Genomic DNA, 23,293 nt, shown 5'->3' on the forward strand with positions numbered 1-23,293 from the left:
TCTGAAAGAGAATGCTGCTATTAGCATCGTTTCACATCCCAACAGGTACCAAAGATATCTGAGCACTGACACGCCTCAAGCTAATTCTGTGAGGATGCTACAGGAATGGAAGTAAGATTTAGCAGTGAATTGCAAATGCACAAGGGAAAATTCCTCCCACTGTTATGACAGGATTCAAGGTCCTTAACAGAAAGAAGTTCAGACTCAGCTTATGGCTTTGTTTTGGGTGCTGTTGAAGATACACCCCACAAATACACCTGTCAGCCTGTGGCTGTATTGACATGCAGTCTGGGTTAGTTCGTTACAATTGGTCAGCTAATCTTTCATTATGCACAAGATATTCTAAACGATTTTCTTTACTAACACAAAACTTTTGCATTGTACATCCTGTTTCAAAGCAGCTGTGCTCAAATGGCTTCCAACAGACAGGTTGTTCAAGTTGTTCTTTTCTCCTTTGTGTAATGCTCAAAACCTGTGAGTTGACTAATGACAAACCTATGAGGACAGACAATGCTTAATAATACAATGTTGTTATCACAGTGTACAAACCACCCAGGATTATCTGTAGTGGTAGTTCAGTGAATTCTGGTCTGATCAATGATTCAATTATAGCTATGAAATGTGGGTATTTTTTTTTAATTACTCATAGCTGAATACTATTATTCCCATTTTATTCTTTAAAAGTATTCTAAGAATTTAGTCTGATATAATAAAGAATACATTACTGCCAAAGTATAATGATCTGCTTTTAGATTTTTTTTTCAACACCAATTTTAAAGTCAATTTCTGTATTCTCTGTAGGCTAGTAAAGCTTCTCTTCAGCTCTAAAATAACAAGCTACACAGGAAACGATATTCAAATTTTATCTGGTATTGTGCTGATAAGACTAACATATTCCAGATGTTAACACCAGGGTGTGACCAACCAAATATTCAGGGGTGAAATGATGGGCAAGGGCCTCATGCCCATAGAGCTCAAGGGACAGCACAGGTTGTAGCTGACTACAGAGAGCAGTAATGGAAGTCACCTTTATACTGTGACACAGCTGCATATTGCAATTGCTATATTGTGCTTGTAGAGGGATTTCTATACCTCACTGTATCACCTAAGTCAAAACCCTGTGTAATATCAAGTACCTTTCAGTAAGTCCATTACACCCTCCACATATGGAATATCTCAAAGAACCCAATCAGATTGCATAGATGCTTACACAGGATAACACTGTTTCCTTCAATTAACCTTTCTGCAAGAACAACCTGAGTAGTCAATTCAAGAAGAAAGAGCTAAGGGATTAACAGCTTCCAAATCATGCAAGTAAGGAAAGGTTACACTGCAACAGTCTCTGACCAACCCAGATACAAGAATTGCAATTACCCACCTATGTTTGCTCATGTGTGCTTATCTGAGAAAAGGAAGAAAAGGTAAGGGTGAATGAGGGGGTGATATTCATAACAGAAGGTTCATGTGCATGATGTTTTGCCTTTAACCTATGTTTTGAGATGACTGGAAGCCACACATTACAGCGGAAAACTGAGATTAATTACAGCACTCTGCTTTTAGCAATACCACATCTGCTTTCCCATTCCCTCAGCATTCCTCAAAGTAACTTTACAGTTTTGTGCCTCATTTTTGGGGTTTCTGTCTTGCAGAAAAAAAAAAAAGAAAAAAGAAAAAAAACATAAGCAAGTCATTTAAGAAAGTTCTCACTTTGGAGTGATGAAAATCATGGTTGTTCAATATAAAACTAAATGCATACAGAATAATCTGAATCCCATCTTCTCAGTTCTGCTCTGTGGGATTTCTGTATTAAGGCCATTTGAAAGGTAAACCTTTAATCCAGAATATATGAAGAAAGGAAACAAAACAAAAAAAAAAAAAAATGGAGTCATATTAATTAGATTAATGAACTAAGGATGGAATAACTAACGAAATAAAGATTTCTTACTTTAATGCCTGCACTGTGGTAGATCCTCACCTTACAGCCCAACTGTGTTTGGCACTGCGTGTTTAATGAGAAATCCCTTTCACAAAAGAGCTCTCAATCCAAACAGACATGAATGATAAAGCAGCTCCTGATCCCTAAACAATTTACCTCCTTTTTAAACAATGCCCTAACAAGCATTACTGGTGTAAAGTTAGCCATCATACAAGCCACAGAAAAGAGTATGCAGTAGATTGGAATATACACTGAAAATTAAATGCATAAATAAGGGGAAGTGGTACTGTTTTTAAGGATGACAAAGTAGTAGAAACCTTTGGTGATTAAAATAAAACAGTGAGAGAGGCATGATTGAAATACTGGGATTACTTAAAACAATTAGAGCTGGCCCCCAGTACTACTTTTTTTTTTTTTTTTTTTTTTTTTTTTTTTTTTGAAGTCTGCAGATGCTTACAGCAGGTCTACAACGCTGTGCCCCTACTCACTGTGCTGTACTACATGGCACAACTGATATCAAAGACAAACCAGAAACCAAAAATGCAGTTAAACGAATTAAGATCTGCAGGATTCAGTCACTATTGCATACCCAAGTCACCACTGTACAGAAAGATTTGTAATGGTTTTATTTTCCCACTGCAGTACATACAAGAGGGTGGCACACAGCCCTAATCCCACTGGAAGAGTCTGCAAAAACCCATCTGGTGTTTGATCCCATATCTGGGAGCAGATGTCCAGCACTGGACAGGTGTGAGTAAAGAGGTGAGGGGGGGGGAGGGGGTCAGAGTTCCTCTCGTAAACCCCTGCCTCCAAAGGAACAATCCTCCCAGTCCAGTGTTCCACTCTGACGATTTCTGATAACTGCTTCCAAAGCAGAGCACTTCATTATTAGGCTTTTACTTAAGCCTAATTATTAAAAAGGTTTCCTTTTTTCCTTAAAATGAAGCTTAGTTAATAACCTGATTCTCAAGAGTTATTAGGGTTTTTGCAGGTCTTGGTAATTCACATGGTAGTATTAAAATCTGGTTAATCCTGGCAGCCAGCCGAGGCCAGGCAAACAGCATTCCTCTCCCAAGGAATGACTGCGAGTCCTTTGCTGACATTAATGACTCCAAGAGCTGACCTAGCACCTAACAGAACATTACATCATCCATATCTACTATCCACTTCTCTTCTGGTGACTCCCTGAGTTACACAGTGCCTGTGCAAAGCCCTCTGTGATAATGAACTGAAAAGGAGAATGATGCATTCCTGCCTGTGACAACAAGGAGACTATTTATGTTACTGACTCATTTCAGTTCTCTAAAAATTCCTTCCAGCAAGATGATTGAGTTATGTAATATAAACCCCCAGAAGTCAGCAAAGTAAATTCAGCTTTGTTTAGAATAGATCTCTTCAAAATTAATTCCCACATTGGATGACACCATTCCCCAAAACGTCTTTATAAAGCACCTTTTTACTTTTACTATAACAAAATAAAACCCACCACGAAAACCCTCAACCAAAAATTAAAATAATAAAAAACAACCCACAATTAGAAGATTCTACAAGCATCTATTTGCTGAGAATTCAGTCCTGGATATTATTTGCACAAGTTGCATTTTTTAAACTATTATTCCTCCCAAAGCAGTTGTAGCAAAGACCATCTAATTACTGAAGTACAGAAACACACACATGCATGGCAGCTAGCAAACACTTAAGCTTGTACTACAATTTAGACTGATATATCGAGTAATCACAGAACTAAGTGTTTATTGGAAAAGGAGTGGAATATTGCTCGTACAACTATCATAAAACCCATCAACATTGGAATCATTCATTTTAAAGATAGGCATTTAGAATTTCTATTTTTCTTCCATAACTAGTACCTTGGTATTCAGTGCTAAACTACAGATGACCCAGAACAGCTTCAAAGGCAAACTGCAGATGGTGCCCCTTGACATGCTTACACAAGAGAGAGTTTGAGGTCAACTTACATAAGTTACTGGCACATTTAGGATCAGTCTCCAATTTGTTTTCTGCAAGTGTATCTTAATGATTTAAACTATTGTTAAATTGTATGCTTAAATACCAAGACAAAAGTTTTCAGGCTCACTGACTTCACAAACAGTAGTGTTCTGTTTGCTGAGTGTTACTATTAATCTTCTTAGCCTCAGATGGGTTCCTAAGCTGAAATCGAGTGAGCACATTTTCTATTCTTCAAACTTACAAGTTTGTTTTTATCATGTATCAGGTAAGAAAAAAGAAAGCAACTTCTCAAACTTTCTGTAAAAAATTTTATAATTGCATGTTTACATGTGTGCCTTCCTTATTCCTGGTAGACTGGGCTGACCACATACATCTCTTTTCTCTCAGATTATTAGCCAATAGATTATTAATACTCTTAGATTATTAAATCAGATAATGATGATCACGAGACTAAAATTCTCTCGCATAATGCATTCATTAGTCTGCTCTTGTCAATCAGAGCTGGTTTTCATCCATTACACATTTAAGCATCTTTGATTTCCTTTTCTCCGACAAATGCTAAACTTCATCACGGAATGAGAATAATCAAGATTGCCATTTAACACAGGATTCTTCTGATTTTTCAGAAAATAATCTTCTTTATTCAGACAGAAAGTAAAACTAATGATTGTTTTACTTCTTACAGCTTCTCTGAATGCTAACCCTCTCCCTGAGCCTAAACCTACTATTACCTGAGCTTTGAAAATGCCTGTTCTGACACTGCCCACACAAAAGATATGTTCACATCCAAGTTCTCTGAGCAGCCTGCACTTCCTCTGGTAGATCCTACGGTGACTCAAGGGTTTGATTGCATCCATTAGGTGTCAAAGAAAGTAATCCATCACAGATATTGATCAGTGCTCCAGCTACTACACTTTCCATTCCATAGCTGCATTTCCAGGGAAAAATGAAATCAAAACACGAAATCCAAAAACTGCACTAGGATTTAAGAATCAAGAATAAGATTTAATGGAATTTAAATACTTAAATCTGAGGATGGAAACTTAAGAGCCCTACCTAAAAGGAAAACTAGACTAACAAACAAGCATGCAAACAACAAAAATGTAACAAAACAATTAAAGAATAAATTAAAAAATAATCTGTTACTATCTACATTTTTACTATAGGATTCTCCTGTCCTGGGCAGTGGTTTGGTTTGTTTCTTAGTGCAAAACAAATTGTGTTCCACCCCAAACCTAACACCTATTTTGATCCACAGTCTGTTTTCTCTGTATGCTGCTACCAGAAGAATTGCCTTGGCCTAATCCTGGGATACCTGCTCTAGGTTTGAGCGTCCCAACTTCAGCACGCCATTTTAGCATGCCAGGCCATTAAAAGCTGTTTGTAACCAAGACATAAGGTGCTATAAAAGAAAGCATCGAAGCAAATTTCAATCTTCCTGATAATAGCTCTTGCTCAAAAGGCTGCTTATGCATTCTACCCATCAACTGTATGAAATGCATTCATGGCCCTTGGTCTGCACGCTCAACTCTTCCTCTTTACAGACTGCAAGCCCCACCTTCACCTCTCACCTGCCGTTCCTCAATCAGCTTTCTCTGCAGCCCCATGCTTCCACCATTGCTCTTAAAGCCTGCTGTTCATCTCAGTAAGAGCAGAACACACACACCTCCTCATAACTGGATAGTGAGATTAGAACAGCAGAGAAGGACCGTGCTTCACAATAAAATGCCAGTCAGTCCCTCAGATCACAGTGCTAGCTTCCCTAGGTAGGAACAGAATGGCCTGGCTTTATAACAAGATATGCTTTTGGCTCCAGTCTCTCCTTAAACCACTGTGGTGGCTCATTTATTTTGCTCCAGCTTAGCCGACCTGAGGATCTTAGTCTCCCTGACCCTGCCCCGGTCACTTAATACTTTCCTGCACAGTGAGAACTAAAGGCTGACACCACGGTAACCCAAATCTCAGGCTGAAACCATGGCAACAGGATCATCCTTCAGGCACACTACCTGAAACACTCAGCACAATTTCAAAATATTCCATTTGAAATAAACCTCTTTCAAGCATTTCAATTTGCTGACGCTCATTCCTTCAAACTATTACAATACAGGGTTTCAAGATGGTTTCCAGTTCCTATAAGAACTTTAAAGGGTAAATTCCCAAAAAGAGTTGACCAATTTTCTTGATACATCAAAGAACAGTTAGAAAATTTTCCTAACCATCCCTGGAAACAACGGTACAAAAGAATTTCCTTCTGTCCAGCTGTGGATGTTCTACAAAGTCTTTTCTGAGAGTTCCTCCTTTACTGTAGGTCACTACAGGAAATACTACCAGTTATGCAACGTAACCAAAGTGAAGAAAACACAGCAAGAAAAAGCCTTTTTCCACTGAGCAGCTCCTTTCAGTTTCATTGATTTTAACGTTATCTGCAGCAGTAACAAGTGCAAGAATTCCAGACAGAGTTGTGATTTTCATGTGATACTTTTCCTTTAAGCAACCAGCAATCAGGAGAAAAAGAAAATGTAGCTTTCCTCTTCGAGCTTTCCTACAGGCTCTGTGGTAATTAATCACAGATCTGCCTACGTTTTATCAGGCGTGTATAAAAGAATGCAAGGATCACAGTGTGTTATGTCTCGTGGATAATCTCAGAATCCTAACAGAGACATACAGAGGTTTTCTAATTAAAATGTGCAGTGAGATGTGTACACAACCATAGCAGCAAGTGGGACAGAGGGAACAATATTGGTCAGAGCTGGGTTAACTAATTCTTAACAATCTAGTAACCATATATTCAAACTCAGGGATCATTTACATGAATGTAAGCAGTCCATTAAATAGAATGGAAGGAACAGTTTAATTTAGTGGTTTTGTTTTTTTTTTTTAATATAGAATACTGTGAGAGTTCTCAGTAACTTAATGCCAGATTGTTTTAAAAGGTATTTAATTGCCTGAGTTGCACTGAATTATTACAGAACAGCTTGCCAGTAGGAGATAACTTATGCTAATGATAGTTGGTATACACTTTTAAGAGAGTTTCTTTCATAAAATACTTCTTAAAAATTTCTAAAGTAACTGTCAATATTTTATTATCCACATAAATGTCAAATCTTATTCTGAATCATTAATTTGTTGGCACTAAACTTCTGGGAAGCAGCAAGACATGTTAATTATGCATTGCATACTATTTCTCTTAATCAGTTACAACCTTGCTTCTAAGTTAACGTCCTTGGTTTTTTACACTGTTAAAAAGGGTAAACCGAAGCACACCGCTTCATTTTATGCCATTTGTTTAAAAAGTCTTTCTCCATTTTTTCTTTATATACTAAATAAGGAGTAAGGGAATACCTCTAGATCAGCTGCTCTTGCCCTTGTAAGTGACTAACTTCCTAATTGTTAATTGGAAAAACCACACGGCAGAACAAATAGGTGCAGGAAACTCCCAAGGGACACTGAAACCAACTTATTGGTATAGGTACTAAAGGAACACTGCCCTCCTGGGTTTGTTCCTTGCAAAGAGAGAGGGTCTTACGAGAGAATTGGTGATTGATGGCCGCCCAAGCCATAGTGACCATGAAGCAATCAAGTTTCAAATTTTGGTGTTGGGTGCCAGTAAAAATTTGACCCCACATATGAGGAGACAGGGTATGTATGCACTCACCAAAAACAGTAATAAAATATACTTTGACTGCGACCCGGAGCTTCAAAAGTACAACTCCAAATGCCAGCTCAAGCCACAGAACAGCACTTATGTAAAGGATCTCATTGGTATGGATAGCATAAAGGGCTCTTCTCAGCTGAAAGATAATTTTCAAAAATGTTTCTTCTTCTGAGCTTTACACAATTCCCTACTCTAAAAACAACTGCAATTTGACTCTTTTTTAACAGACCTGCCAGTGCTGCAGTCAACAACAGGAAATTACTGGGATTGCTTTACTTGCCTTGCACCACGCGCTCCTGTCCATGCTGCATGCTGACTGCTCTGATAGTGCGTCCTGGGAAGCTCAAACAGGACCTGAATAGACTGACCTATATACACAAGCCTACTGGGGGCTAAAAACCTCCCTCCCTTCACTTTTGGAATGATATTATTATATGCATTTGCACTCTTTTAGATCAAATTTATCTGCAGGTAAACACAAAACAAACCTGATGAATCTCTGGCAAATAAGGCATTTCAAGCAAAAATAAATAGAATTTGCAATCTGACAGGTAAGCTCTTTTGCTCAAGTTCTGAAGCTGCTATTATTGTTGGAAAAACAGTTATACAGACTGTTCAGAAATTCACCTTGCTTTACTGCCCATCCAATATCTTATTTCTCTGATGGATTCTCATTTCAATGTAATCATATTCCCAGTAAAAACTGAATAGCGCTGGAATGGATGATTTGACACAAGTTATTCGGTTCAAAATATATGAAACAATATTAAACCTGGCCATAGGGCTTTTCAGAAGGGGGAAGGGAATGCCTGCTTGGCTAAATTTAAAACGTATTCCATGTGAAATTTTGATTTTATAGAAAATATTCTTGCTGATCCCTTTGCTATTTCTTTCTGTAGTAAACACGATCATGGGGAAACAAGAGGCTTATTTGAAATCCTTAAAGGTAAGTAAAGCTGAGACAGTTCAGAAAAAAAAACAATTCAGAAGTAGAAATGGTTCACCAATGGCTCCCCTGTGCCTAAAGGAAGTTTTAATTAAAAGTCTCAGGAAAATAATCTGCAAGAAACAAAAATGAGGCGGGCACTGTTAATTTGCCTAAGTCTCAAGCAGATAAGCAGTAAATATTCAACAACAAAATTTGCTGTGGTTTTGTTCATTTTAACACCTACTGGAAAATCTGTTCCCTTGTCTTCATTCTCCTGACTGCTCCTTGGCAATAAACTGCTTGCCCAGAACTGGGGCTGGAAATGTCAAGGTATACATTTGTTTGGCTTTTCTTCTGCAGCATTCAGTGAGGATGGCGCCTGGTATTAAGCATTTTCACCACTGTCAGTTCCTTTGGAGAGAGAGGGATTCCAACAGAAGAATCTACTGAAAATCTCTGGAGCAATGCAGGTAAGGAAATCCCTTTTCTCAAGGCTAACCTGCCTGCTGAGGTTAGCAGCCCTGGATTCTCAACTGGCCCCTAGGAAAAGTGGCAAAGAACTGCCTTACAAGGAACAAAAGGAAAGGGAAGACTCCGTGCTCACTGCATGCTCTACAACTGTCCTTAAGAACAAACTGGAAGGGATCCCTTACATGAGATGACAACATTTACTTGCCTGCCGAAGAAAGCAAACAGAATTACTCTGCCAATGCTCCTATTCTAAGCCCTACATTTGCAATGATAATGTAGAATACAGGTTTAGAGGTGTAATTTCTGCCCACAATAGAGGCCAACCAGAAGAAACTGCAGAAATAACTATTAACCCTTCTGCTCTTTGCTTGCTAGCACACTGCCAGGTCAAGGAACTTGACCACCTGTCATTTTAAGAAGTAGGAATTACAGCCTGCTATGTGGACACAGAATTACCAAGGTCACACTGTTTTGCTAACTAGATGAATAACTGCTATCCATTTGTTTTCTTCCATCCAAAGAGCAAGTGCTATTGTAGGTGGAGAGGACACACTACACTTGCTCAGAGTTCTTACCCCAAATTCATCCTTACCAGATCACAATCACTGAGCAAAAAGAGTAAAACTCATATTTTTCCTTTTCTAATTTCTTCATAAGTCTTTCTTTCCTGCATTCATAACAAAGAGAAGAAAACCCAAAGCAAGCATGATTTTTATCTTAGAAGAGTTTTCTACTGCCTTTTATCAGTCTCCACAGTCATTTTAAATTTTAACAAAAGGGCAACTCCACTTATAATTCAGACATTTCTAGATAAAATAAGCAGAGAATCAGTTCTTCCTACAGCGAACGCTGAATTGTGCTATTATCCTACACACGGCAGGTGCCAATTTTCTACAAAATCATGAAGTGTCATAATTATAAGCAGAATTACTTGTTAAAATTCAAGAAGCAGATAAATAACAAGTGGGAATGTTGATTATCCAACAAATGTATAAAGCAGATAATATCTGCATCTGATGAAACCGGTATATTATTTTTGTTCTAAAGGGCAAGATGTGTTTTTTCAAAATGGAGGGGTTACTTTAGAATTTTTAAAAATATTATTTTAAGTATTTTAAGTTAATTGTTTCTCAGCGTCCCTGTATAATCATTTTTCCCCTGAAACATTTACAGATACTGTCATTAAATCTTGGGAAACTGAAAAAACAAATCGATGCTACAACCACTTACCATTCTTGGTAGCTCTGATTTGAAAAACCTGAGAGGGAAGCAGAGAGGCAGTGGCCAAAAGTGGCTTTCCCATACCTTTCTATTTATCTTGTTAGCTTTTTTCCTTAACTTTTCCCCTTTCATTAGAAAGCCCTGATTCCAAACCCACCTTTATGCTGGGAAACTGATGCACCCAGCTGAAACAACTGGAAACAAGGTGAGTATGGCTGAGCTGCTACTGAAACCTGCTCCTGCCTCTTACCTGCTGTAACCATTGTCTTTCTCTGAATTCTCCCATTACCTTTGGCACTGGTGTGGGCCCATTTGCCTTCTGCCTACAACACACTGCGCTGGTGAATTCACCCCCCTTCCTTGTTTTTATGGGAACTTAGTTTGTATTGTAACTTTCTATTAGCCTCAAATTCCACTGCAGTCAGTCCTAGTAAGATTTACTCCCTTTGTATTACTGGTAGGTGGTATTAATGCAGTTTACATCCCTTATTCTGATAAGGGCATTTCCCGGCATCAGCTAGAAAAAGCAAATCCTAGAAAACACCACTTGCAAAAATTGTACTGCATATAATACACCACAGCTTCTCCTGATCCACTGCTCTGTGAAGCCACTGTACATGTAGGGCACCATTAATATGCTATTTTTGCAATGACCAGGGCTAAGTGGTGCAAAGGTTAGTTATCACCATCAGTTTAATGCAGTAGGTATTTGTGAGATGAAGATTTTGACAGAATGATATTTTCACTGCAAGAGGGGAAATGTTTAGAAGTCCGTATAAAGGCCACAAGTGTTGGAACTTGAAAAAGCAGCCATGTACAAATCCTCTACAGGATTTTAACCGTTTTCTCTGAAAGCAAACATTAACATGTTTACAGAAAGAAATGTTAAGCTAACATGAAGCCTGATGCAAGCGCATCGATTCACAGATACCAAATCACATCACAGTGGAGCAGAACAACAGTTCACTTCCCTGCTTCTGCTGCAGGCAGTCAGATGCTCTCAGAGAGCTCTGCAAGAACTGCCTCTGGGATGCACACCCCCTACATCCTTAATTACAGACTATCACGCCCACTGAGGAAGTCTTTCTAAACTCTTTAAGTAGGAAATTGTTTTAATCCTCTCTCAGGTTGCAAAAGAACTCAAAAAGCATACATCACTCCGAGCTGAAAAACCTCAGCTTACAAGGCGTTAAAATAGCATTTGAGCTTGTTTTGTGCAGTCAAGTTCTGCAAAACAAACAAACTGCAGGATTTGAGCAGAGAAAGAGACATTCTGTGATCATAATATTTGTGTTGACACTTAAATGACTGACCATACATTTAACCCACAAAAACGCTAAAACTGTATTTCCCTCTATGCAGGCACCTATAAGGAAGCTTTCTAACCAGCTCCCTTTTAACCACAGATGGATACCCAATACAACAGATATCATAAAAATAAGTGCTTAACTATAACAATAAAAACTGGAAACGGTGGATAAATAAAGTTTCTGGTCTATCAAGGCTTATACATTAATGAGGCAATTACAGCCCACGGCAGGAGGGTAGGAATTAGATGATCTCTAACGTCCATTCCAACCTAAACCATTCTATGATTCTATAAATATTAAATAAGAGAAGCTATTCTAACTATTAAACACTGACAAAGCTCCAGGTGAATTACAACCAAAAAATCCGTAGAAAAGTGGTAAAGGAAAAAGGAAAGCCCTTGGCAGGTCTCTGATAAGTTACTCAGGATGGAAAGGACTATAAGAGAATTGGAGTAACAGTTAATGTAATTGTGCGGAGGACAGAAAATTATTAAAGCAAATTTAGAAGTTGACAATGAAGACCATGATAATGGGCTGAATATATAGAAAAAGAAGAGTTCAGGGTGGAGAAATTTACAGGAATTCTTTTTAATGTTACCCTCCTCATAGAAAATATAAAGCCCACCTGACCGTTCTGGCTGGAGGAGGAAGCTTCATTATGGGGATTAAGACAGAAGGAAAGTGTATAAACTGACCTTGTTCTGAGGAAATAAAAAGGCATGTTGATGAATTTATAGACATATCTTTTCCTACAGAGAGATTATTGTATGTTTTTATTTTTAACACAGCAAGACAACAGGATTTCCTGCTAAAGTACCACACGTAAAAACCATTTTGCTGATTTCTACAGCGTAAGGCACTGCCCCTGATGGTGAAATGAGGAATTCATCACATGAATCAAAAGAAAACTTTTACTAGAAGGCTTCAGTCAAAAACTTTTTAGGAAAGGTTTGAGTTACTGCATATGTAACTTAGCACCTGTAATTATGTCCTTCATTTTCATAAAACCCATATGCCATTCAATTTTGATTTGTTCAATAACTGTCACGTCTCAGAGTGGACAATCAGAAGAAAAGGCATAACCTTCAGGAGATGCCATTAGCATCCAAGTGGCAGCAGATGTTACCTTCTGCTTTCGTATGAATATTCAGATTGCATAAACACGAAGCTGCTGATTGCACTACACATCATATGTCCTTACCTTCACTACTAAAGCCTACCGTGATAATTTTGGCAAAGGTGTTACCCAATGACTTTCAAATGAAATGAAAAGCATATTTGGATATAAACTTTTTTGCCAAAGTTAAATATATCCCAGCTAAGGTGAAATTAACCTTCAAGCAGTACTTGAGTTACAGTAAACCAAAAGGCTACGTAGGAGATTAGATATACTGTCGTTTAATTAGGTTACAGTAATTCACCTCATTAATCTTCTAGGAAACAATAACCACAACAGTTAAACACTGTAATTAAAAAACTCTATTTCAAGCCTTATTTTATTTTTATACCCAATATTTTTGAGTGCAAATAACTAAAAGTCAAACGAAGAACAGAGCAAGCATCAAGTTCCCTGGATGGGGATGTAACAAACATCCTCCCTTCAAAATATGACAGGGGAGAAACAAGAAGAGCTTTGATTTATTTTTGTCCCAGTCTGGGCCATAATGCCAGCAGCTGGGTCATTCCTCTGGGAGGATCATCAGTTTGGACAACACACTGCAGCTAAAACATAGCAAAATGGTGAGTGTGCAGGTTTCCCTTTTCAGTGAAGTACACAACTCTTTTGAAACTATGTGCAAACATCCATTTGTTTGCATCACGGCATTTGCCAAAGACATTAAATTCCACAAGGCTTTGTTTTGCTACAAAGTGTTAAAATTGCTGTTGTAGGCAGCGAGTGATATTCACAGATCAGAAGATCCCATCATACGCACTGAGAACATTCCTCCATGCCTGCAGTACTGCTGCCTTGGAGCAGGATGAAGAACAGGAAGACCGCATCCCAGAGAACAAGGGAAAACACACAAATTCCATAGGTAAAGACATACCTACAGCATGATCACCTGGGGATTATTGCCTGAAGAGGGGTTTCAGGACTTGGTCAGATACTGGAAATACAACTGGATCTAGAACAAGAAGGTGATAAATGGCACGGGAAGCCAGGCATCTTCAGCAACAGAACTCAGAGGTATCAGTGTCAGAGAAATGAGCTCAGCAAGGAGTAAGAGGAAAGCAGCTCTGCAAAGATCAACACTGAAGCATTGCTATCTTGGGAATCTTCTATATGTTTATGAGCTATGGTTAGTATTTTTATTTAACGAATTCTAGTCTAATAATTGCAGGTATTTTCACACAGATTACGGTAAATAACAATTAGGGCAGAAAACCAAACCTCATTTTAAAAAATTTCCATATACAAGAGCAGCTCTGAGAGTAATGCTATGGAAATAATTAGGAGGCATTACTTTCGGAGCAACCTACGTTCCTCATTCAACTCCAGTGCTAAATGTAAGGTAAATAATTTGCTTTAATTACTTTGACTTTAGATTTTTTGTTTGTAATAAGTTTGCAAAAAGGTTGTGTCCTCATAGAACAGAATGGAAAGCCAAGCTGAAATCTCTAAGTGTTGCAGAGAATAAAACTCATCCATTTGTAACATTTTTCCATTAAAACAACGGAGTAAGTACTGAAGTTCAAATGATATGTGGCTGTTTCCTTGAAGATGATTTTCCGTACATCTGATAAAACATAAGCACAACGAAATGCACCTCAGGCAGAACAAGAACATCTTTACTGAGTGATCTCGGAAATATACAGCATATATATAAGGATTAGTTATGAAGGTGAACAAATTTAATATATCTAGTTGCTTCAACATCATTATCATCCTTTGTATGCTTCAGATTTATACAAAGAGAAAAACACTTTCATTCTATAAGACTAGCAAGATTTATTTGTTGGGTTGTTTGTTTTTGTTTTTTTCTGCAAAGTATTCTTAAGAATATCAACTCTTTCAGAGGGGAAAAAAAAATGATCAGTCATGAAACTACTTAAGACCTAGAAGCATTATGTATATAGACTTCATGGTGGTTATGAACACTTAAGCGTGAGGAAATGCAGTGATCCAAGAAGACAAGCATGTATCTGTGCAGCTCTTCCAGCATCTTAAGCACAACAAGTACAGCAGTCTGGGAAACAAAGAGGTCTCAAGCATTGCCACGTGCTGTGGGATACGGAGAAAATATCCCAGTCATTACTACACGAGGAAAGAATTTCCTATGTATTATTGTACAAACAGCATTTCTTGATGTAATCCACCTCGTTTCATGTCTTTACTAAGTTTAAAACAACTAAGTATAGTATTTACGATTCGTGCAAGAGCAGTCCAACAAAGTATTATCATGATCTCTACCTATTACATTCATTCTGCTGATACCTAGAGGATCCCTTACACACAAAGTTTAAAGCAAACCAAAAAAAAGCGACACAGGATTTCAAGTGTGTGATGGTTTTTGCCAGGGAACCAATAGAATGGCGAGGCATTTTTGTTCCATTGATCTGGGGAAGGTGCTGAGCCACCACACTCAAGTGCTCAAGACTTCCAGGGCAAGCTACAAGAAATATTTCACAGTTCTATGAACAACCATGGCAACACTGCTCATTGAAGACAGAATATTTATAAAACACTCCACGTGTTAGATGTTCATTGTTCTAATGCATGGTCATACGCGTTGCAGAATCCATCAAAAGCACATTCCAAAAATCAAAACAAAACTGTATTCAATAAAATTTACTTCTAGTTTATGTTGTGTTCTATAGTAATTTAAGTAGCACCCTACTAAGACTGATGCTTTCTATTTAATAAACATTGCTTTCAAGGAATCTTTTTCCCTTGGAAGCCAACATTGTAAGTGCATCTTTTAGATGCTACAATAGAAAGAAAGGGGGAAAAAAAAAAGTCTAACATTGCATTCCAGTTAACCCTGAAGTCTTCTTGCTCTATTATTACTGAAAGCTTTAGAAACACCACTATATCGTAAAGGCTGTCTTATTTCTTCTCAAAAGACAATCACATAGCAAGATCTCTAATAAAAAAGGAAAAGATTAATTGGAGAGCTGCCTTCAGAGACCAAATGTTCCAGACCTGACAGTTTTATAATGTAAGTAATTAGGGCAACATTATGAGTTATGTTATCAGAGCCAGCAGTACGATCAGCAATTGTTTGTATTCCAGGGTCTATTCACGAGTAGAATATACAGAAAGAGCACTAAAGGCAGAAGAAACAGATGCTGATGGAATAGAGCTGACTGCTCAGCTGAGCGCTGTTCACCCCCTGCCAGTGCCTTCAGTGAATGTATCTTCATTAAAAGAAATTTAATCTTCAACAAAACCAAGAAAGCTGTTGCCTATCAATGCAGTCTGTAGAAGTAACAAATACTACGCTTCTGCAGATGTCAGAGCAAGTCAAATCCTTTTGTAAAGTGAAAATTAAAGATGAAAAATAGCAGTTCAGGGAGAAAAAACAACAGTCATTTGCACTAACCTCTGCTCATTTCTTCAGCTGGATCTGAGCTGTGCTTTCGTCAGGGTTCTCAAGCAACTGTTGCTTCTGTGGGGGAACGCATATGGCTCCTCCTCTAGTAATTTCATCTGAATTTAAACCTGGTGTGAAATCAACTCCGGTTTTGACATCATCAAATGAAAATTTGATGTACCTCATGAAAAGGATCACAGATACAGTAAAAACACAGGATTAATTAAAAAAAAACTATAAATGTTACACATTTGTGTAAATTTATAATTTGTCCATCAATCCATTAAAACTATTTCATATGTCACATCCCAAATCACATACAAATTTCTACAAGAGCTACAGCTGCAAAGAAACAAGAACCCAAACACCCAAAACTAAAGAGCCTTTGCCTCCACGCTGGTGACCCTAAAGACAACAAGCAGGGAGATACCATGAGGAAAAAAACAGGAGTCAGATCAAAAGGAAATACACAGGAGGCATGGACATTTGCAGCAGCAGAGAGAAGACAGTGACACATTATCAGTCAGAGATGAGCTTGTTATTTGCCTGAAGGCATCCCAACAGCAGCACAGCCTCCACTGTGAATGGCTACAGAATAGTGTTCAGAGGTTTGCAGGTACCTCTTAACATCTGGTCAGTGTTTTATCGATGATTTCACTGACTGGGTTTGAATGCGTAATTCAGTGATTGCAAGTTAATCACAAGTCATTAATAAATCAATAAACTCCTCTGGGTATGATTGATTTAAAGAATGGGAATTGAATTCTTTCTCCTGAATGACAGTTTTTCATCAAATCTCAGTACTTACTTATTTGGCTTTTTTTTTTTTTTTTTTAAAATCATTACTTCTGCAACTGTTTGAGAACACAACTGGTATCATACGTTCAAATAAAGTAATTTCATCTGAATTTAAACCTGGTGTGAAATCAACTCCGGTTTTGACATCATCAAATGAAAATTTGATGTACATCATGAAAAGGATCACAGATACAGTAAAAACACGGGATTATTAAAAAACTGTAAATGTTACACATTTGTGTAAATGTATAATTTGTCCATCAACCCATTAAAACTATTTCATATGTCACATCCCAAATCACATACGAATTTCTACAAGTGCATGCTGTGCTTTCCCATCACAAGAGTTAACACACCACCACAGATGGAAGTAACAACCTGGGCTGGAGCACTCTGAGTCCAACCAATGTGTTGGGAGCAGTGGTACATCCACACAAGCACTGAGAACAATCATCATGCCTTCTTGTATACAGTTGGAAAGTTGAAAAGCTGAATTTTCATTTAACGTAATCACAGTTCCCAAAAATTTCTTGTCACACATCGGCTTTTACTCATGATGTCCTATTGGCATTAAGGATTTTTGTCTGTATATACTTTTGACGAAACATAAGAATCAGGGTCAAGATTACAATTTAATAGAGAACATCCCCAAGTCTGTTGAAAATGATGCTTTATATCTGATTCTCTTATCCCTATGACATGCAGCAATTGTGAGAAGTCGCATTTAGAAACTTACTCTGTGAGACTACTGCATTACTTTTAAAAGAGAAGAAAACTGTAAAACATTCTTACTACATTCTCACTTCCACCGGGGGAAAGAAAAATGTAGTTGTGAATATCACAGGTGATACAAAATACGTAGTTTTCCATTTGAAATATCTGGTTTGGCCTCATTATTTCTCTTATCTCAAAAATCAGCTGAAGCAGCATTATAATTCTAGAGAGACAATGAAAAACCACAGAAATAATCCCTTCTGGGAAAAACCCAACTACCTGAAAAGTAGGTAATTTAAGTTGATCTGGCAGTTAATGATCCAAAGTGAAAACAGTACTGAGTTTTCAACTTGGCTTTCCACTTGATGAAAACTCCAGAGACAATTAAAGCAATGCAAGTTTCAATTATTAAAACTTGTTCTTCCTATTCCAGTCAAAATGGTGATATAAACAAACTCCTTGGAAAATACATCTTTAATGAAGAAATTCTACAAAAACTATATTTTAAGTTATTTCTTTGTTATATGAATCATTCTTTATAATCTTATGAATAACCTAAGGAATACACCAGGGAAATAAGAAGTATGCTTCATGTTGCAGGGAGCCAGCAGCTTCAGGCTCAGCAGAGGTGAGAGATAGACTCGTGGTGGCTTGGAAGTAATGTTAACTCTCTGATCTATGCCTGCATAAGAGGCTCATCTTTGACTAGAACCACTGAAGAGGACATAGAAGAAGATAAATGTCTTTTTTACACCATGCATATAAATTTTCTTCGCAAGATGGTGGAAAGTGAATGGCTCTTGAGCATCTAGTCCTAAGCAACTGCTTCAATCCTTGTAATATAAATGGAAAAATAAAAAGGCAATATGCATCAATCCAGAAGTAAAGTTGTGTTTCATATCTGAACTGGAGGTTTAAAATAATTTAAACGAAGAAAAGTAAATAAGGAAGCAACTATTTATCTCAAGGGAATATTACTGTAACCATTGAGTAATTACAAGCACCAATCTTTATCAGTATGCAAAGAAGCTAGATCTGTTTTACTTCCAGAGCAGCTCTAAGGATAAAACGATAAGAAAGTGGTACACATTATAATAAATCACACACAAATTCCCCATTTGTTTCAGCGAATATCTTTACTCTGGAGGCACAGAATGCAGAGCTTCTTCCTGAGAATGAAGTCTGTTTAACTTATACTTCCACTGATGCATTGTGCCCTCGGAGCATATTCAGTTGAAAAAGTAGAAAGGTTTCCATTTACAGAAGTTTTGTCAAAATGATTACAGAACTTGTCATAGAACAATTCCTAAAACAAACTGTGTTATTTTCCTTTTATAGTCCCCTTGACATTTTAGTTCTTTCGCTGCTTCCTCTTTTCTGTTTTCGCAGGAGCAGCATTGTTTTCTCTGATAAATAACAAGTTGAAAAAAAAAAATCACAGGCATCTGTGTCAGTATGAAAAGTCAATGCTGTTAATTACTTTGTGCTTATATGTATAAACACAAATGCATTAAAAAAAATAAATGAAATAACAGAAAGGAGAAAACATTTTTGAGGCATGTTTATAATAGTTTCCTATGTAGTGAAGATCTTCCATAAAGGAGTGACTAAGCTGCACAAGATGCCTCAGTCTGTAAAGAAGGATGACTGTAGAAGTGTGGTGCAGAAGGCAGAGAGGGGCTGATACTGAATCTCCTTTTCTAGGGTGAGAGCTAATGTCATACAGGAAGCCAGGCTGTGGCAGATTCAGAAAGAGCAGCAGGTCACTCCTGATACAGCAGAAGCAAGCAAAACTAGAAGTTGAAGTCGTTGAACAACAGGCTGAAACCATCAGTGGTTTCTGAAGACATTAAAACTGTATTTGGCTCAGAAAATTGTCAAACTACAAAGTTTGTAGCATTGTGGCTACCGTCCTTCCCTCTTTTTTTGGAAGGATACAAAGGCCACTCTTTATCATCATTTTAGAACGCTACGTTAGATGGACCATTTAACAGACCCTATAATACCATTCTCGGGTTTGTCTGCAACAGCAACTGAAATAGGAAGACTTCAGTTGCAATACACTAGCTGCTATGGGCGATGATTTAAATCAGGGCCCCATTGGGATAAGCCCCATCAAAAATTGGGTACCGACTGCAAAACAAGGCTCAGCCAGATTTTCCAGTAGTTACAATAAACAAGATTTTTTTTTTTCATAAAACGATCCACAGATCAGTCTGGAGATATGGACTGTTGTTTATAATGATCAGCTCTAACAGGGCATGAAGCAACACGATGCATCACGAAAAGAAAATGAGCAGTTTAAATAATGCCATAGACCCTTTGCTATTAAAAAAATTAGCTGTTAAATCAAACCATGACAGCTGGAAAGGAAGCTAGCAATTCAATATTTATATTTTCTCTATGAAAAATAATGCTAAATGAATATTTAAAAAAAAAAAAAAAGTAATTGCTTGCAGCCACCTCAAGGAAACCTTGCAAACAGCTCAGATGCTTCGAGGTGCTCAAAGTGTAGTTTCTTTACATATTAACAGGCAGCACGTCTCACAGAACTACTAGCCACACTACAAATCTGCAGCCTGTCAGACTAAGGGGAACCTCAGGGAATACACATCCTGCTGTGCCTGCAAGATGAGTTACTCACTGTCTCAGCAAGTTTAAAGAAACGAAACCAATCTTGGAAACATCTTGATAGAGCGTTAGCACCTGACCCAAGAGACGCTACTGGCAGTTCACCTTTTGTAACAAAAATGAAAGAGACTGGCTTCCCCAGCCTGTCAGCCAGATTGGCCACTCACGCTGTTCTCCCAGTCAGTCTCATTTATCTTTTGCCTTCTGAGAGAGCAGAATTAGACAGTTGGCTTCCAGTTCCCACAATCTACTACCTTGTGCTCCTTACAGACTTGCAGTTGCAGAACGTAGCTTGGAGGACACCTCTGGAAATAGTCCAGCCCAACCTTCTATGTGTCTGACCACTCATGGGTCCAGTAGATATCTGGCCATATCCAAGAACTGCAAGTCCTTCCCACTCCCTCCCCTTAGACTGTCTCAGCAGTCTGGTCTAGTTTCTGATCACCTTTTTTTGTACTTGGATTACTTATTGCATGTATGCCAACACAGCAAGCACACTAGCAACTTGAATTCATTTCTATGCGTACTTTTATTGTCAGAAAAAACTATTTTTCCATCCCCTGCTTCTGTGGAAATTCCTTGTCCTCCTCTATAATTGTAAAAACTCTCAGTATGTGCAGTGAACTCCCCAGTTACAATTATTTTTAACTAGCTTCTCGTGCCCTGTTGAATCTAACAGCTTAACAGCTTCAATTGCACTTTTTGAACTTCATGTCCCTATAAATACAGGCACTTTTTTCTTAATAGGACTTCCAGTTTGATATATCCTGGGTTGCAGTACCAGAAGGATTACTTAAATTGTTGAAATTTATTTTTAAGTCATCATGGATTTGATCACATAGCTGAAGAGGCTTTACTCAGTACTGTAATAAGACAGACCGTGCCACATAGATCTTTTACACACCAGAAAGTTTAGAAAAACAGGAGCTGTAGGGCAGACTGATTATAGTTTATTTTTTTGGACTGTGGGTTTAAGTTCCTAATATCACAGTTTCACATGTTTCTATTTAACCAAATATTCTGTAGGTCAAGATTAAGCCATCCCTTGGTCTCTAAATCTGAAGGTAAGGAGGAGGATAAACAATGAAGCAGTTTATCAGATTTATCACATTGCTGGCATCTATTCCAGCAGGCAATCACATCCTCTGGCAGGAATTTTTAGGGTTTCAGAGGAGGGTTTTGCTCCTTTTGCAGTAAAGACTCTCAGAAAAGTTTGTTTCTAAGCCAAGACATGCTGATGTTTCTGTAAGAACGTATTTTTGTGTTGTCAGGGTCTCACATCACGTCAAGAGTATATCTGGTGTTTCAATTAAGATCACTTGAAATTCCTGCACACCAGCTGCAGTTTATATTTAGAATATATATATATTTATATATTATATAAATTTATTACTATTTATATATATTTAAAATATATAGATTTTATATTTATTCTTCACAGTTTTTCCACGTAAAAAGCTAATTTATATAGACACTTTTCAATAAAACTTTGCTTTATTGTAAAACGCAGATGTGACTCATATCTTCAACATCAAATCTGTTTATCATCTTTACATGTGATATTTAAACCTATGCACTTTATGTTGCAGAAGACTCAAAAAGTTCTTTTTCTCTGGGTGACCCATTTACAACACAGCTCCCACTGATTTTACATTCAATTTAATCTCCTGTGTTCACTAATATCTTATTTGCCTCATGCTTCATTACTGTGAGAAATAAAGATCCCTGTAAATCACTTCAGCTCAGGACATTACAACCACCAACACCAAGGTAAATGAATCTTCATGACATATAAATATCTTAATTAGATAAACTAACACTAATCAATTGAATAAAATTAACTATGATAACAAGTAGACTCTTAACCATAGACCAAGACAGACCAAAATTCTCACAAAAATCTGCAGGCAACTGCAGTATTTCAAAAGACATCAATACCACCCATGTCACACAAGAAGTTTAAGATATTGAAAAAGGGTTTGTTTGGTTTTTTCTTACTCAAGCCATTACTTCCCCATTTTCTGCCTGACATTTTCTATACTGAGAAGATCAAAGTTGGCTACTTATTTTTGTCAGAATAATGAACTATGTCAGCACTGTTACCAAGTTCTCACACTGCTCACACAGATCTAGGGAGTGTAATTAATTCCTCCCTGGATACCTGAACATACATGAAGCTCAACCTCGAGCTGTGGATTTTACATCACCAGCAATACTGCAAACAGTTCCCCTGCTCAATGTTAAAACACACTGTAGTAAAGCAACTATTTCCTCTGTGAAGTTATGATCAAACAGCATGTTCACATCAGCTCCTGCAGACACCAACATGCTTTGTATTGATTTCTTGAGTTATAATTGGCATACACAAACATGCACGATGCTGGGGCAATAAGCCACTTGCTACCATTAAATCATTGTAAGATATTCACCTATTTTCACTATGCAAACAATGTTTATACACAGATTTTCACAAGCTTCAGGTTTTAGAGTAAGAAAATCACAGTGAGTAATATATACTAAACTACTAACTACTTTTAAAAACTATTAAAGCTGATGGGTATTTCCTCAGGGATGGCTGCCTATACCTGACAATTTCATATGCCTCTGTATTTCTCTGGATATGCCAGGCCATTAGGCAGAAAATTGGCCAACAGGACATCTCTCACTAACCACGAAGTTCCGTACAACAGATTTTCCCTATCCATGTATGAAGTCTTTCCATAATGGTAATATTTACCAACAGCAATCAGACACTCATTCTTTCAAGCAAAGGGAAAAAAGCCTACTTGATAAAAGGAAATTTTACTTTTTTTTTTTTTTTTTTTTTTTTTAAGAGTTGTAATCACCAACTGTAATATTTCTTAAAGCTAATAATGGATCAATCATTCTCCTCCTTTGTGATAATTCAACATATTAAGCACAAACCCTGAAGGAAATTATCTCAATGAATAATATGTCAAAATAATGCAATGCACTTTAGCTTATATTCTTGCTGATGGATTTAACACCAGTCTTTAGGAAATGATAATGTTGTTCTGAAGATGAATCTACTCATAACTGACAACTATGACAAATGATTTATTTTCAAAGCAGCAATTTATGAGGGCCAGGTGAAAGATAATAAAA

This window comes from Meleagris gallopavo, chromosome 16 (genome assembly GCF_905368555.1).
Source record: "Meleagris gallopavo chromosome 16, MGAL_WU_HG_1.1, whole genome shotgun sequence".
Lineage (NCBI taxonomy): Eukaryota > Metazoa > Chordata > Aves > Galliformes > Phasianidae > Meleagris > Meleagris gallopavo.